The 13,984-nt window shown below is 50.5% G+C and overlaps 1 long non-coding RNA gene across 1 annotated transcript in view; it reads right to left on the reverse strand.

Annotated features, from left to right (window-relative positions):
* Positions 1-13,773, reverse strand: part of LOC144096435 (uncharacterized) — a 166,226-nt gene extending 152,453 nt beyond the window's left edge. The window contains exon 1 of the long non-coding RNA XR_013306782.1: positions 13,737-13,773. This is a non-coding gene — a long non-coding RNA (uncharacterized LOC144096435). The remainder of the gene's footprint in view (positions 1-13,736) is intronic.
* Between the last annotated feature and the right edge of the window lie 211 nt (positions 13,774-13,984).

The raw sequence follows: 13,984 nt of genomic DNA on the forward strand, positions 1-13,984 counted from the left end.
CTAGTACAAACGTCTATTTGCTGATGATTAATATAAGTCCTCTGCTTACGCAATAGAAGAGAGACGACCTCAAAAACTGTCTTCTAGTTTCAGAGCTACAGGTGGCAAACATCGTAGAAAACAACTAGCTCAACTGTCCCTTTCAGTTCAGGCAACGAACAGCTCATTTCGAAGCTTTCATATGTGCGGTGCGTTGCCAGAACCCGCTTTCCTTGCGCGTCGTAAGAAGGCATGGAGAAGAACGGGCAGCCGCTATAGTGAAGGGCGTTCGGAATATGTGTACGTACCGCAAAATTATTTTTAGGTTTAATATTATGGGAAGCGTTCTTGGCGCCGCAGAGCACATACACTGGATCGATCTTTAGTAAAAACAGAGCCACGCATTAAGGGGGACGAAAAGAGGAAAATATGCACGGAGAGTCATAAAAGGGGGAATAAAACAGCGCACACCACATTCACGATGCTTGGATGAATGCCTCGCTTTTAATAAGACCGGTTAGGGAATTAAAGACAGATGAAAAACTAAACAAAATAATGGTGCTAATAGCGTACTGTCGATCTTAGTATCCTCGGTCAATCACCTTTGGACGCTGGCATTCCTTCCTTAATTAAACGCGCCGCTCAGGTAATAGCCTCAGGTGGTGTGCGGGCTCCCAGGACCATGCTTTGTAAACTTAGTATTCAATGTTCTTTCTCACTGCTTTAATTATCTGTTGTCGATGCAGTTTACAGAAAAAACAGGCAAACAAACTCAAAGCGGCCTTTTCAGCAGTAAGATTTTCACTATACTGTTCGGAGAGCATCACGGGAACGTTTCACTGGCGTCAAAATTGCCCTCTTCAGACGCTGCAGCTCGACGTGCTTTGCTTTTTCAGGTCGGTTTTTAAGGTTTCTGGAGCCCTTTCGGAGTAGTTTGCAGGTTCCGGTTGCCTTTTCCTTGTGTCTGGGCGTTCGCGTTTGCAACAAACTTATCGCGCTCACCAAAAATCTCGAAGTTAGTGTTTTTACAAACAGACATGCCGTTTCCAAGGTTCGGCTAAAGCTGCAAACTCAAGAAGAAAAGAATTTGCACTACTCTTTAAAGATGCTACGTAGTTCACTGTAAGTAGTTTCACCACAGCAACATGTGTTTCACACAGAATCATGCGTGTTGCGGTAACAAACAAGCATGGGTGCCGACAAAAAACAAGCGAGAGATAAAAACGTTCTTACTCGCTCTCGGCCCTTCTTGCCGCTAAGAGCTCGGTTTAAGAGTACAGTTTTTCACCTCCGTAGTTCCACGACTCATCGAAGAATTGTTTGTCCTCATTGTATTGTTCTTAGTATATACCATTACACGTAGCCTCGTATGCTTGTTAGCAGCAGCGAGTCACCAGAAACGCCACTTTGGTCCTTTTTCTCCCCACAGCGTTTTTGGGGGTCATTCGTCAGCACGCAAGTGATATCACAGCGTGCGTAAGCTAAAAAAAGGAGGCAACATGATGTTCTAGGCGCAGTAAGGCATTATAAAGTAGCAAAAAAATACAAACACTTTTGGCGATTTGCGAGAGTATATAGTGGAGACATATTGTAAAGGAAAGGCTTAAAGAGTGTGGGCGCCCTGAAAAGGTCGCTGCCTTTATGACACGACCACTCGAGTCCCGCAGACGCTGAAACGCGACACCGCGTAGCTACTCGCGCGCACACTACTCAGTATAAATTCAGAGGGTGCCAGTAGCACTGTCCGAAAGAAGGCAGTCACATCTACCTGTGACCGCTTTTGAGATAAGGGTCTTTTGAGCATGGGCACCTCATGAACGCAGTTTTGGCTCGACCGCATAGTTTCTGTTTACTTCTGCCCTTCCTGCTCGCCAAAAGGTAGCAGCTTGACACGCAACGAAGGCGGCCGTCCCGCACAAGGCACATGGCGCTTAGGCGAAGATGTTAGGGTCTACAGGGGACTACAATTATTAGTGTGTCGCATTTGCCAGGTGCTGGAATTGCTACGAGTGAAGATTTGTGAGGGAACAAGCGCAGCCGTTGCAGACTCATGTGTTACCCGCTCTTCCTTGTTATGTAAATGAGTACACTGGTACGTACTCTCGAAAACAAAGTACGTCAATTGTTTCTGTACACTCACGAGCATTTAATCTGAGCCCAAAAGGCCGCCCGGCAACAGGGAGCTCGCGCACACAAAGAGCAGGTGTGGGGCAGCAAGGAGAGCGAGTGAAGAGGTGGGGCAGGGGGGAGGGGGGGGAGGGGGGGGCAATAGCAGTGCGCCTTTCGCGGTGCAGAACTGAGCGCGGGGCCGCTCGCGCAACGTTACGCTCCGTCGGGCTTTCAGGTGCACGCATGAATGGGATCCAAGAAGAATAACGAAGGTGCACTCAAGCAACGCGAAGAACGCGTGGGCGCCGGCACCACTGTGACGTCGGGAAGAAAAAGAGCTGGTCAAAAGAAAAACGCCAGTATTCCGAGAGGTACGCAAGAGGGAAGAGGTACTATACCAGCAAAGAGAAGAAGGTGAAGAATCAGAGGGTGCCCAGCATTAGGCACCGCAGGACAGGAACTTTCGCGACATAAAAAAGTAGAGAAAAAGCCGCATCGAAGGCGGCGCATATGCGCGGCCAACTGAGCGGGGTCCCGCAGAATGGTCCTGACAGAGCCGCTACAAATCCGCGCCGGGTCGGGCCCGCGACGCGTAGGCCCCCGAGGCACCGCACGTGCTGTCCCCCTTTCGCAGGCCCGTATGTATACACATATCGTATATTCACATATAAACGCGTACGCCCCACTATTTTTTATTCCCTCTTTGTTAGCCACTCTTTTTCTTTCCGTGCCAGCCTGATATTTCAACTTTTAATTAAAGTGTCACTTCCAGCGGGCATTGCGCGAGCTTCTTTTCTTCCCCTTCCCTTCGGCTCGCTCCCTTTTTCTTCCCGATATCATACGCGTGCGCCACCTTCCTCTTGTCTCTTGGGCTCGTGCCGCTTCGCGCTACGCGGCGCGTGCAGTGTACGCGCGCTGCGCCCCCTCCTTCCGGTAACGCCGTTTTTTTTCTTCCTTCGGGTCTTCTTTCCCCTCCGCCCTCACATGTCCCCGAGCGTCGACGCAGGCACGCGTTTCCTTAGCGTTCGGCGTCTTTTATCTGGCGTGATGTGGCCGAGTACAAAACCCGCAGGAAGGCGAAGGTGAGGGGGATTCGGAGGTCGACAGCGTCTGGTGGGTGGCCGCTGCACCTGAATGCAGTCGAGAACGCCCAGCCGCCCTATCGTGCGGATCTGCGACGTAATTCGAACATTGGCCGCAGTGTCGTATGTTCCGAGACATAGCCTTCCGCAATTTAGCCGCGAGCCAAGCCAGCCTTTGATATTGATCGGTAAAGGACCGGTCCTCGTTTGGTATGGAATCGTTGTCGGCGACACAGTAGCCGCAGGGCCGCCTTGGCGCAGGAATTGACGCGTAAAATTCATTTCCTCACCGCAGCTCCCCCCTTCTGATCTTTTTAACTCTTCTTCTACAAAGTGGTTGCACAGTTTCGTATACGAAAAGCGAGGTGCACGGCTTTTTCCAGTGAATGCCTTCATCATTTAACTTTTTATTCATTTCACTCAATATTCACGTAGAACTGCATGCATTCACACTCGAGGGATGATTTTCCTCCTCTCTCCTTTTTTCCTCACCAGAAGAAACTATGTACAGTCAGCCTTCCTTAGGCGTGGAATTATTCCACCCTTCCTTTGATCTTGTGAGCGACAACTGCACACCGCGTGCTTTAAATAGACACGTTGCCAGGATGCGTCAGTAGATAAGACTACACTAGCAGACCTTTTACACGCGTTTGTCTTTCCAGCGCTCCCCGCATGCCTTTCTCTGCGGCCATCAGCCTTTCGCATAGTAGCTCCACGTAACGACACGAACACCTCGCACGTATGAGCCTCACCTAAGCTACTGCACCGAATGCGTCCTGAGTATAGCGTTCTCCGAAGCTACATTAGTGCTCACGAGGGAGAGCTGCTGAAGGAAAGTCCCGCAGGCGGAGAGAGCAAGACAGCCTCGTCGCCGGCGGAGGCAGGACGACGTGCGGTACGTGGCGTAAAAGGCGGCACGCTCTTTGGGCCCTGAATGGAAAGCGAGGCGCCGCGTCGGCATCAAATGCGCCGCCGCCTGTTCCTGAACCGCGGGTCGGCCGCGAGCAGCGCGCCTCTCCTCTCGATTCCAGAAGCCGTGCGAGGAGCCGAGGCCTTTGGCCCAGCCGCCGCCGGGGCCACCGCGGCCGCACGCAGTCACCGATGTGGCGCGTTTTTCTGACGTCTCACGGCGCAGCGCTTTTGTCGGGCTTAATCTTCGTGCGAACGTGGGAACAACTCATTTCATTTTTTTGTGTTGTTTCCTTCAGCAGAGTTCGGCTTTCTGCGCATATGACTTGGGGGCAAAATATCGATGTCCCTTTGTTAATACCGTCTGGCGAAGGCGCGAATGATTTCCAATCTAAATTTTCTCGTTAACCAGTTGCTCCAGGAGACAAGTTATCACAGCCCCGCGGGCAGAAGCCGAGGCAGCGAAACACTGTCGTTTTCTTTCACGTTACGTGTTGTTTTTTTTAGTGTGCGAGGTGTGTGTGTGTGTGTGTGTGTGTGTGTGTGTGTGTGTGTGTGTGTGTGTGTGTGTGTGTGTGTGTGTGTGTGTGTGTGTGTGTGTGCGTGCGTGCGTGCGTGCGTGCGTGCGTGCGTGCGTGCGTGCGTGCGTGCGTGTGTGTGCGTGCGTGCGTGCGTGCGTGCTTAAGAGTCCGTTCAGGGTGTAAGAGGAAAGTGAGGCAGAAGTTGATGGAGACCAGAACAATTTCCCTGAAAGAATAAAGCGCTACTATTATCGATTGCGATATTTTAGTACGAGATGAAATTGACAACCGGTTTCTTTTCCATTTTGGAACAGGATCATAATGCAGCACGAGCCTGATATCGACAGTGGACCCGTCAGTATACCCGGAGGTGGCGGACGTTCGCGCAACGAAAAACAAAAAGGAGCATCGCTCATATACTGAGAATACGACGTCATGGTGTTAAGAGATTTCCAAATTAGTTGTTAGCGACACGACGGTGTAGGGTACGTGCTACAAAGTGCTTCATGCGTTCGTTTGTGTACTGTCTTCGTTTATTTGGTCAAGTGCGCCTAGCCAGTAGGGCAAACTCGGCAACTGCAACACCCTATTCTTACAGCCAACGCAAAGGAACGAACAGATGGGGGAGAGGGGGGGGGGGCAGTACAGGCGTCCTTCCTCCCATCTGCCCCTACGGCTGAGAATCTCTCTCGCTGGCCCACGCTTGCATGTGGCAAACGTATTCCCCGCAGGCTATCCGCAAAGGCATACGCTCTCTTCTGTGCGTCATGATACCAGCACGACGGAATGAAGTTCTCCACGTCGCCCTCTTCATTGCACAATGACCGGGGCAGCAACGTCACGAGCGACTCCACGCTTTCGGTCGGCGAGGACTCCCGTTGAAACGCGCCGACAGGTGCTGAGCGCTCGGAAGACGGCTCGTCGATCCTCGGCATTCCTCGCGAGCGCAACGCTGAGCGTCGCGGCCCGTGGCCGGGGTGAAGAGGGGGCCAGCAAGTAAAAGCAGCCGGGGCAGGCGCAAAACAACGAGCGGGGGAGAATTCGTGAGCGACCTGCTATCGCTCGCTGACGAGCCGCCGCTGCTGTCGGGGACCCGTTCGCAGAGGCGGGTGTCAGGGCCGGCTCTTTAACTGCGCTGTCGGCGGACAGCGGGGCTTCAAGCAAACACAGCTGCCGCGGCTATGCGTCCAGACGTCTCACGCTAGGGCCAGGGAGAGCGAGGCCTCTCGGCGAGAAGTCGTCTCGTCGACAAGAACCCCCTTCTGAGTTTGTTCGCTTTCCCGCCCCTCTCGCTCCCGCTCCTCCCCGGCCACGACACCCGCTCGGACGGCGTGGAGTGGCACGCGTCTTTGGCGCGATGCAGATACGCTGCTTGCTCTCTCCTTTGCCCTCGTCATGGAGAGGGGCAAGAAAAGGCCCTTGTGAGTGTGACGAGCGTATGCTTCGGTGGCTGTGCTTGTTTTCTCACGCCTAGCTAGCTCAGAGGCAGCCTTTCTTTCCGCCACTCCTGCTTCAGCTGCATGGGGGAGCGCTGGACATTTCGTGCAGCAGCTTACGGGAAGCTTTACTTCCGTGGAGATACTTAGCTCCGTACTTGTTGAGAAAAAAAAAATCTAAAAAGCACGGTCTCATAATTGGTTCGCGGTTAAAACACGTCAGAGCAGTATTGCGTCGAACAGTAAAAAAGAAAAAAAAGATAGGCGGTGGTTTATGTTTTAATTAATAGAAACAAGCCGTAGAAAGCTACGGAAACTTCCAGAATTTGTCCTCCGTACTATAACCATTTACCGAGTTAAACGAAATATAGGTTCAGTTTCTGCGAAGTGATGACCTCAGAACCACGGAATAACGACCGCGGACCTCACAACTAAAGGTTATAGCTGATGTTCGAAAAAAAAAAGAAGGTAAATTATGGGGCTTAACGTACTGAAGCGGCACGCGGACTACGGGTGACGCCGTAGTGAAGGGCTCCGGATTAATTTAGACCAACTGTGGTTCTTTAACATGCCCTGGCATCTCACAGCACACGGGCGCCTTTTTACGTTTCGCCGCCGTAGAAATGCAGCCGCAGCGACCGGGATTCAACCCACAACCTCCGGCTCGTGTCGAGCTTTGAGTTGGATGTTAATATCTTATTTCCGAAGCCATTAGATGCCTCAGACAAGCCTACCATTTTTTGAAGAATTTCTGAAACAAACCTTGCGCGCGAAAAATGCACCACCTTTCGTAATTACGAAGCGTGAGTCAGACTCGCCATTGTACAAGAAAGTGGCTGAGGTTATCGCCCTTCCTGGTCATGCTACCAGCAAAAGAAAAAGGCACGCTAAAGTCCAAAGCCTCAAGCTTCCCAGCTGTCCAGATCAGAGCGGTGCAGCGCGTCTCGTTAAAACGCCAGTGTGGCCCGTCCTCGCCATCACTCATCAGGGCAGGCACACAAAGTAGCCGCGGAAGAGACAACACATAAAAAAAAACAACGAAAGAGACGACATCAGAAGACTGGTGCCTAGGGCGCCTCTAAGGAGGACGAATCGCGGCCATAGTTCAAGCTCAGGGAGCCACCGCGGCCAGTCATATTTTCCTCTTTGCAGACCAGCAGGTGTGTCGTGTGTGCGAGCGGGAGGGCGCAGGCGGCGCAGCCCGCATAGCGCGCGGGCCATGGTCGCCGGCTGACGAGGAGATCTACCAGCTGTGACGCGGTCGTTCTTCAGCTCACCCTCCTACGGCGTCCAGCGCGTGATTTATTCGGCATATATTCTTCTTTCGTCCGGTTCAGCCGGGCGCCTTCAGTGCTTGCGGCGGCGACGCGTCGCCGTTTTTCGCGCGGACAGCGCCGACATAGCTTTAATAGTGTAAGATGTGGTCTCGTCAGTGCGGATATACACCTCTACCTGGAGCTTGTGCAAGGCTGGTGCCACCTTAGCGGATGCTTCGGAGGAACTCCCACTGGCTGTTCTGGTGTGCTTTGCCCGGTGTTCGCTCTCTAGCGGTGTTACCTGTACGGTCGAATTACATATTCCACTCAGCTGCGCCCCTGACTGCGCAGTGAGCCGGCTGAGTGCATGTGCCTTGGGTTAATTGACTCGACTGTTTCCAGGTTGTGCTACTGTTGTAATAAATCACGACAACGATCAGAGCGCCCCGCTGACGACCGAGCGAGTCGCTTCTTTCAAATCGCGAAAGCGCTAACAGTCAGCTAGCCTTGGAAGGAAACAGTCAAAACAACGTGACTCTGGACGTTGTAACGGGAACTGCGCGAAGGTATTGAAACGATTGGCACTGAGGTATGGAATTCTCAGTGATCAAGTCATCAAAATAAGGCCATTACAAGTAGGTTTATTCAAATTTTTTCTACCTGGATGAAAAAAAAGAATCAAATCAGGTCGCAAGCACATGCCCACGTCGTTAAATAGCTGTGAGATAAGAAACCTCGCTCAGTAATGAATGCTTCTTCTAGAAAGCCACGCCGTTTGAAAAGAACCATCCCCCGCTACTGAACCGGTATTTAGCGGTGCGTCTCTGTGCATCATTTAAACACCCGCGGTTCATTTAGGCACGCCCTGTAGGGTGAAGACAAGGAAGCGGTCAGTCGGCTTCGTGCTTGTGTGATCCGGTAAATGCTGAGGGCTTCGCTTTTCTACAAGCGACAGCCGCGGTGAGCGGTATAGGTCAGACGCTGTTGGAGAGAGGTGACAGCATAGCAGGCACGAGCGCGCGTTGCTCTGGAGACAGGATACGACCGGCGGAATGCCGGTGCGGTTGCCAAGGGGCGCTTCAGCGAGGGGATTCGTCAGAATCCGGAAACCCACGAGTGACCATGTCGTAATCATCTACATTAGCTCGAGAAACCAACTTCCTGCCTCCCTTGTGACGGGTGTGTCCACTTTCCGACTGCTGTTTTCCTTGCATTGTGACAAAGTAATAAAAAGAAAGGGGAAAGAACAGGAGGAGGATTTCGACGAATATTACGTGGGCGTCCCGCTTGCTCCAAGCTGCGCTTATTTTTCGTCCCTAGATTATAGTGTTGCATTTCTCCGGAGTACGCAACGATGTTTCCAAAGAACATCTAGAGCAGCGGCATTCCCTTGAATAAGTAACGCTCAGCACCTGGTGACGCCCCCTCCTTGCTCGCGCATCTTGTAGTTTAAACGCTTCCGCGGGGCCCGCCTCACCTGCTTCCCATGCCACGTGTAAACAGACGAGCTCACCTGAGCCAGCACGAGATTGTTATTTGCCGCCGCGCGCAGAGATAGGTTTCCATGTCGAGATCAAAGAACCTCATTCCAGGTAAAGTATGATCTCCTAGGCAGCCCTCACTTGGCTTTATGGCACTGCGTAACTCACGAAAGCCCTCTATGGAATCTTTCCCTTCTCTTCCCTATACGCCATGAGCTCCGCTGAGCAACGCGTGCACACTGACGCGCTCCGACTCAAGTGGGCAACGCGATGTGGCAGAATGGCGCGATGAATGTTTAACAAGTTCCGCTGCCATGATTTAGGCGGCCGCCGCCGCCGATGTCCCCGTGCATCAGCTGCGATATTCATGAACGGTGCGGCCGCGCAGTCACGACACGGGCCGGTCCCGTGCCATTCTTCTCAACAAATCAAGGAGGTCCGCGCGCACACGCGCGACTTTGCCGGAGTGCAGGCACGCACGCACACATCCTGGTCGGCGGCGGCGGCCGAGGACCCACCACTGAGACCCGGCGAGCCCCCGCGACGGCCCCTCCGCCCGGCTGACCGTTCATCGCTGCCGCGCACGTCGGCGCGCTCCCCGGCGAGGGACGTAAATAAAGCCACGCCACGAACACCGCCGCGCCGTTCCCAACCGGCAGCGCTCAGTGCGAGGCGACCTGGCTGCTCTGCTTATCCCCCGTGTGACACTCGATTGCGCGGCAACGACGGAGGCAAGCAAGAAATATGCGCGCGTCTAGGACGCCGGACGCGTTTCAGCCTGCCAGAGGCGCCCGACAGCTCGATGGGGTAGTGGGGGAAATGTAATTTCCTTTTCTTTCATTTTAGTTCTGTGGGCAAATTCAGACCTGTTGAATGCGTTCAATCGACAGCACGCACCACCCTTCTTTGAACATTTAGTTGAATGCAGTCTCGCCGAAAGGTACGAGGAGATTATACAAAGAAAGAGCCAAAGATATCGCGCGATAGGCCTCCCTGCGCTGCACCGCTGCAAAGTGCAATGCAGCCTTGAAGAACGAGAGTGGCCAGGGATGTTGGAGGGGCCAGTAACAGCAGCGTTAAAAGATGGATATTGACCTAGGCTCACAGGAGAATGGAGGGTATGTCGTCGATTTTCACGAAATCTACGTCACGTTACGGCGCCGCCGGGAACTGGTCTATAGAAGGATCGGCGCAAGCGGAGCCACATTTTGCTCCGTTTCGTAAGCGGCTCGCCGGCCCATTCAGGCATGTTTTAAGAGTTTTCTCTAAAAAATATATCTTACGAGGGCTGTCACATGGATGTTTCTTCCGCGATAACGAGATTGAACAACCGCTAAATGTCGCTGCGCGATCTTTATGGTGCCAGCAATGCACAGGTAACATGGGAATAGCAACTCTCCAAGCTGCAGTGGATCGCTTGCAGGGCCATGCCAATGCAGTTGACATCTGGCACCGGGCCTGCTAATGATTATTTCATCAAACTAGAAGTGCACGTGTAAATACGAGGGGCCATTTGTTGACAAACATCGCTTAGCAACCAGGACTAACGGTCCCATTTCAAGCGCGAAGAGATTTTCGCCTGATTTGCGTGTAATGGCATGCCGTATTACTGCATGTGTATGTGGTGATACGAAGGGGCGGATTTTTGGTTAATCTTTGGAGAGTACGGTTGTGGGAGTGGGTCCAATTTGAGCAATCTATTTCTTCGGTGTTTTACGCAAAAAAAAAAATGGGGTTCAGCATGGTCGTCTTGTGTAAGATGCCTTGCTTTCAGGGGGAGGGGGGGGGGGGGTGGCGACCACCTTCACCCAGTTCATCGGCAATAGGGTGTTCCGCTATCCAGGAAGAGCGAGGGGTGATATAATGATTTCATTCCGAGTTCAGTTCATTCTGGTTTATTTTTTAACTTCGTTTTTACCGCGTACCGTCGCTAGCTCTTACTAGAATAAGTCAGTCGCACGAGTAAATGGTAAGAATGGAATATAATCTGACAAATAGGCATATTATGGCAGCCTGACACTGATTACTCGCTTTCCATTCACTACTTATACCGGTAAACTGAGACCACAAAGCGCGGTTAATTGTTCCGTGGAAAATGCGCGTCGGGAAAGGTGACCTCATTGGTCTCGCTTTTCGCTTGTATACACACGATCAGAAATTGGTGCTCATATTTAAAATAGCACATTGTGTATAAAATTTATGAGATAACAAAAAGGCAAAAGGTCGCAGCTTTGTTAGTTAAAGGTCAAGCGACAGTGGCGGAGAAGCATTTCTAGGCTGTTTTCTGTGCCAGCAGCAAGCATGGCAGTCGCTGAGTTTTGCTTGCCTGCAGTGCTTAATGGGACAAACTGCATGCGCTTCTAGTTTTGTCGTTTGCCCGTTGTACAAGAATCTTCACCACCAACGTCAAAGATTTAGAATCTACCCAAAGCGCGCCGTATGCGTTTAGCGCTCCTCTTATACACTGGATGGTTTCAAACACGAGACAGCGATCTCTTCCTTGTCTCTCGTTCATTCATTTACACATTCGTGAAACTTGACTCTTTGACTCACACGACGCTGCCACCGTTGACGAACAAGCGCAAGGTTATCCTGAAATTACAAGACAAGACTAGGTTGTCCCCAAAAGTAATCCCCTGTAGCGCCGCCATATTGGAAGAATTGAGGGCCTCCTCTATAGGTCATCAAAATCTGCTGGCAGAGAAACAAACACTTACTTTATAAGAGAGAACACTCTTATAACTCTTAGAACTCTTCCGTCTACTTTGCAGCGAAACCGTGAAAGCCTGGTTTTTGGTACCACCAAAAGCTAAGTTCATTTTCACAACGGGTCCAGGGTTGCCTTGGCCGCTCCCTTTCATGCCCCCAGTTGCTGTCTGGCTGGAACACGGAGCTTTATTCGGTGTGCGTGTTCTACTGTGCAGTCATAAAATTGCAATGAAAACGCACAAACAGACAACATTGCAAGAGAGGGTTCGTTTCACATTGATTTTCCGATTCAAAGTGTCGGCTTTAGAGGAACAGAAGCCTTTCAAAAGATGGAATCCCCTCCCATCCAGAACCAGCGTATTGTCCGTTTCTCCCTTAACTTTAACCCCCCCCCCCCCCCCCCCCACCTTCATCTTTTCTTATTTTTTTTAGTGACTGACTGCCTCAACTATCGTATATTGTTCTTGAAGTGATTTCTTTTGCGCCGAAAGGAAGAAATACGCAAGCGTTCTAACCTGTCACGGTAAGTGGATAATAGAAGTAATAGAGAACCGTGGACCGGTGAAGGGCGAAATGCACCTCCACAGATGGGCCTGTTCTTGCTCAAATGGCGCGCCTTTACGAAGCCCATGCTTACGAGCGCTTTTCGTTCAGGTACTTGTCCACGCTGTTTGAAATCTAAAAGCGGCTTGAAACTATAAAAAAATTGTTTTTCAAGAAAATGCTGCCGACAGTTGCATAAAAATGCAAATAAATTTTGTCATTCACTGTTTTCTCTGGTTGTCGTGGTTCATTAGAGTTATATAGATTATAACAGGCGGGAGTAAATGAAAAACAAAATTAGCCTTGAAGATTAGTAAGTATAACAAAAGTCTCTGAATATAGATAACCACAAAATATTTCGAGCTCAGTGCAGCTATAATCATCGTACATTATTATGCTGCCAAGATGTGCAGCGTTTTCTGTCAGTAAAACCAGCGCACAGCCGTACCACGAAAACTTTTAAGCGGGACCTCCGAATAAGTTGCGACGAAATAGTTACACCATGGAGTCCGCGTGAAGCGTAGGAAGAGCCATGAATAAGACCTTTTTTTTACACCTATATTTTTTACACCTATTTCTTTTACACCGAGCATGCTGTATCTCAAATGATCCGGTAGTATTTATTAGGATGTAGTGATGCTTCTGTTACACGCCACCAGCACTGTTGTAACATTTCTTGAGTTATTTTTCTGGCGTCCCATTCCCAGCACATGCTTTACTACGTGGTTATTCGGTATGTCATGCTTCAGCGTGTTTGGACGACAGTAAGGAGGAAAAGTATTTTTGGAACAAACAGATAAAGTGCACACGAACAACGGTGTTCCTGTAGTCGGAAATCAACACTCCTCGATAGTGCGGCACTCGGAACGCGGCGCCGGCCGACCGACCCCTTCCTTGCCTGCTTGGACAGCATCACGGCTCTCGGGGGGCACCTCCCCATCCCGTTGAAACGGGCGTAGGTTTTTTTTTCAACTTTTACGACCACACCGAGGCAGCTCGCTGTTTTCCTGGGCGTGACCGGCGTGTAGCTCATCGTTCCGCAGTGACTGGTTTATGCGCTTGTGTGTTCGTACCGGCGATAATAACGACCTTTTAGCACCAACAAGCATGGCGGAATAAAATATGCACAGGGCCAAGGGGCCACATCATAGCTAGCGTGCACTTTATTTACTGCCTGTCCGTATTCCAGCTGGGATAGGGTCCCCGGAGGGAGTGCGCCATCGTTGCATGCATGAAGAACAAGAATATATATATATATATATATATATATATATATATATATATATATATATATATATATATATATATATATATATATATATATATATATATATATATATATATATATATATATATATATATATATATATATATATTCACAGTAGCTATAAAGTACAGCAGCGGAGCTACAACTTGCACGTCACCTACTATCGCGGACGAACATTATTTCGCAAGCAGAGACAGCATGCAACGGTTCTAGTGAAATGTGATGCTACAGGTAAAATAGATAAGGATCTACAAGGCAGGAGAATTTTTATAAAGTATCTGAAAGGAAGTGTCAAAACATTAGGGCGCAAGAGGAAATGAAACACTGCTTTGGACTACTCGTGTCCTGCGTAATGTCGGGATTTTGGCTCTGCGACCTTATGTGCACGCGGACAGGCAGACACGGATGCCAAGTGGGAACCGCAAAGAATCTCGTTTTGCTTACCGTCTGGAGAAGAAGCCGTGTACAGCACGGCCGCTGAAAGAAAGAGAAAAATTGCACTTAGATTCGCGAATGGAATGGACAAGGCTGATGATGATGATGGTGATGATGACGACGATGATGATGATGATGATGATTATGGATTTTTATGGCGCAACGGCGTCTATGGCCAGAGCGCGCCATGGCAAAAGGTATTTTTTTATTACTCAAGGTCAGGTCAAGTACCCATTTCCCAAGCATTTCCCCCCTTA

This window comes from Amblyomma americanum, chromosome 1, assembly GCF_052857255.1.
Source record: "Amblyomma americanum isolate KBUSLIRL-KWMA chromosome 1, ASM5285725v1, whole genome shotgun sequence".
In the NCBI taxonomy this organism is placed as follows: Eukaryota; Metazoa; Arthropoda; class Arachnida; order Ixodida; family Ixodidae; genus Amblyomma; species Amblyomma americanum.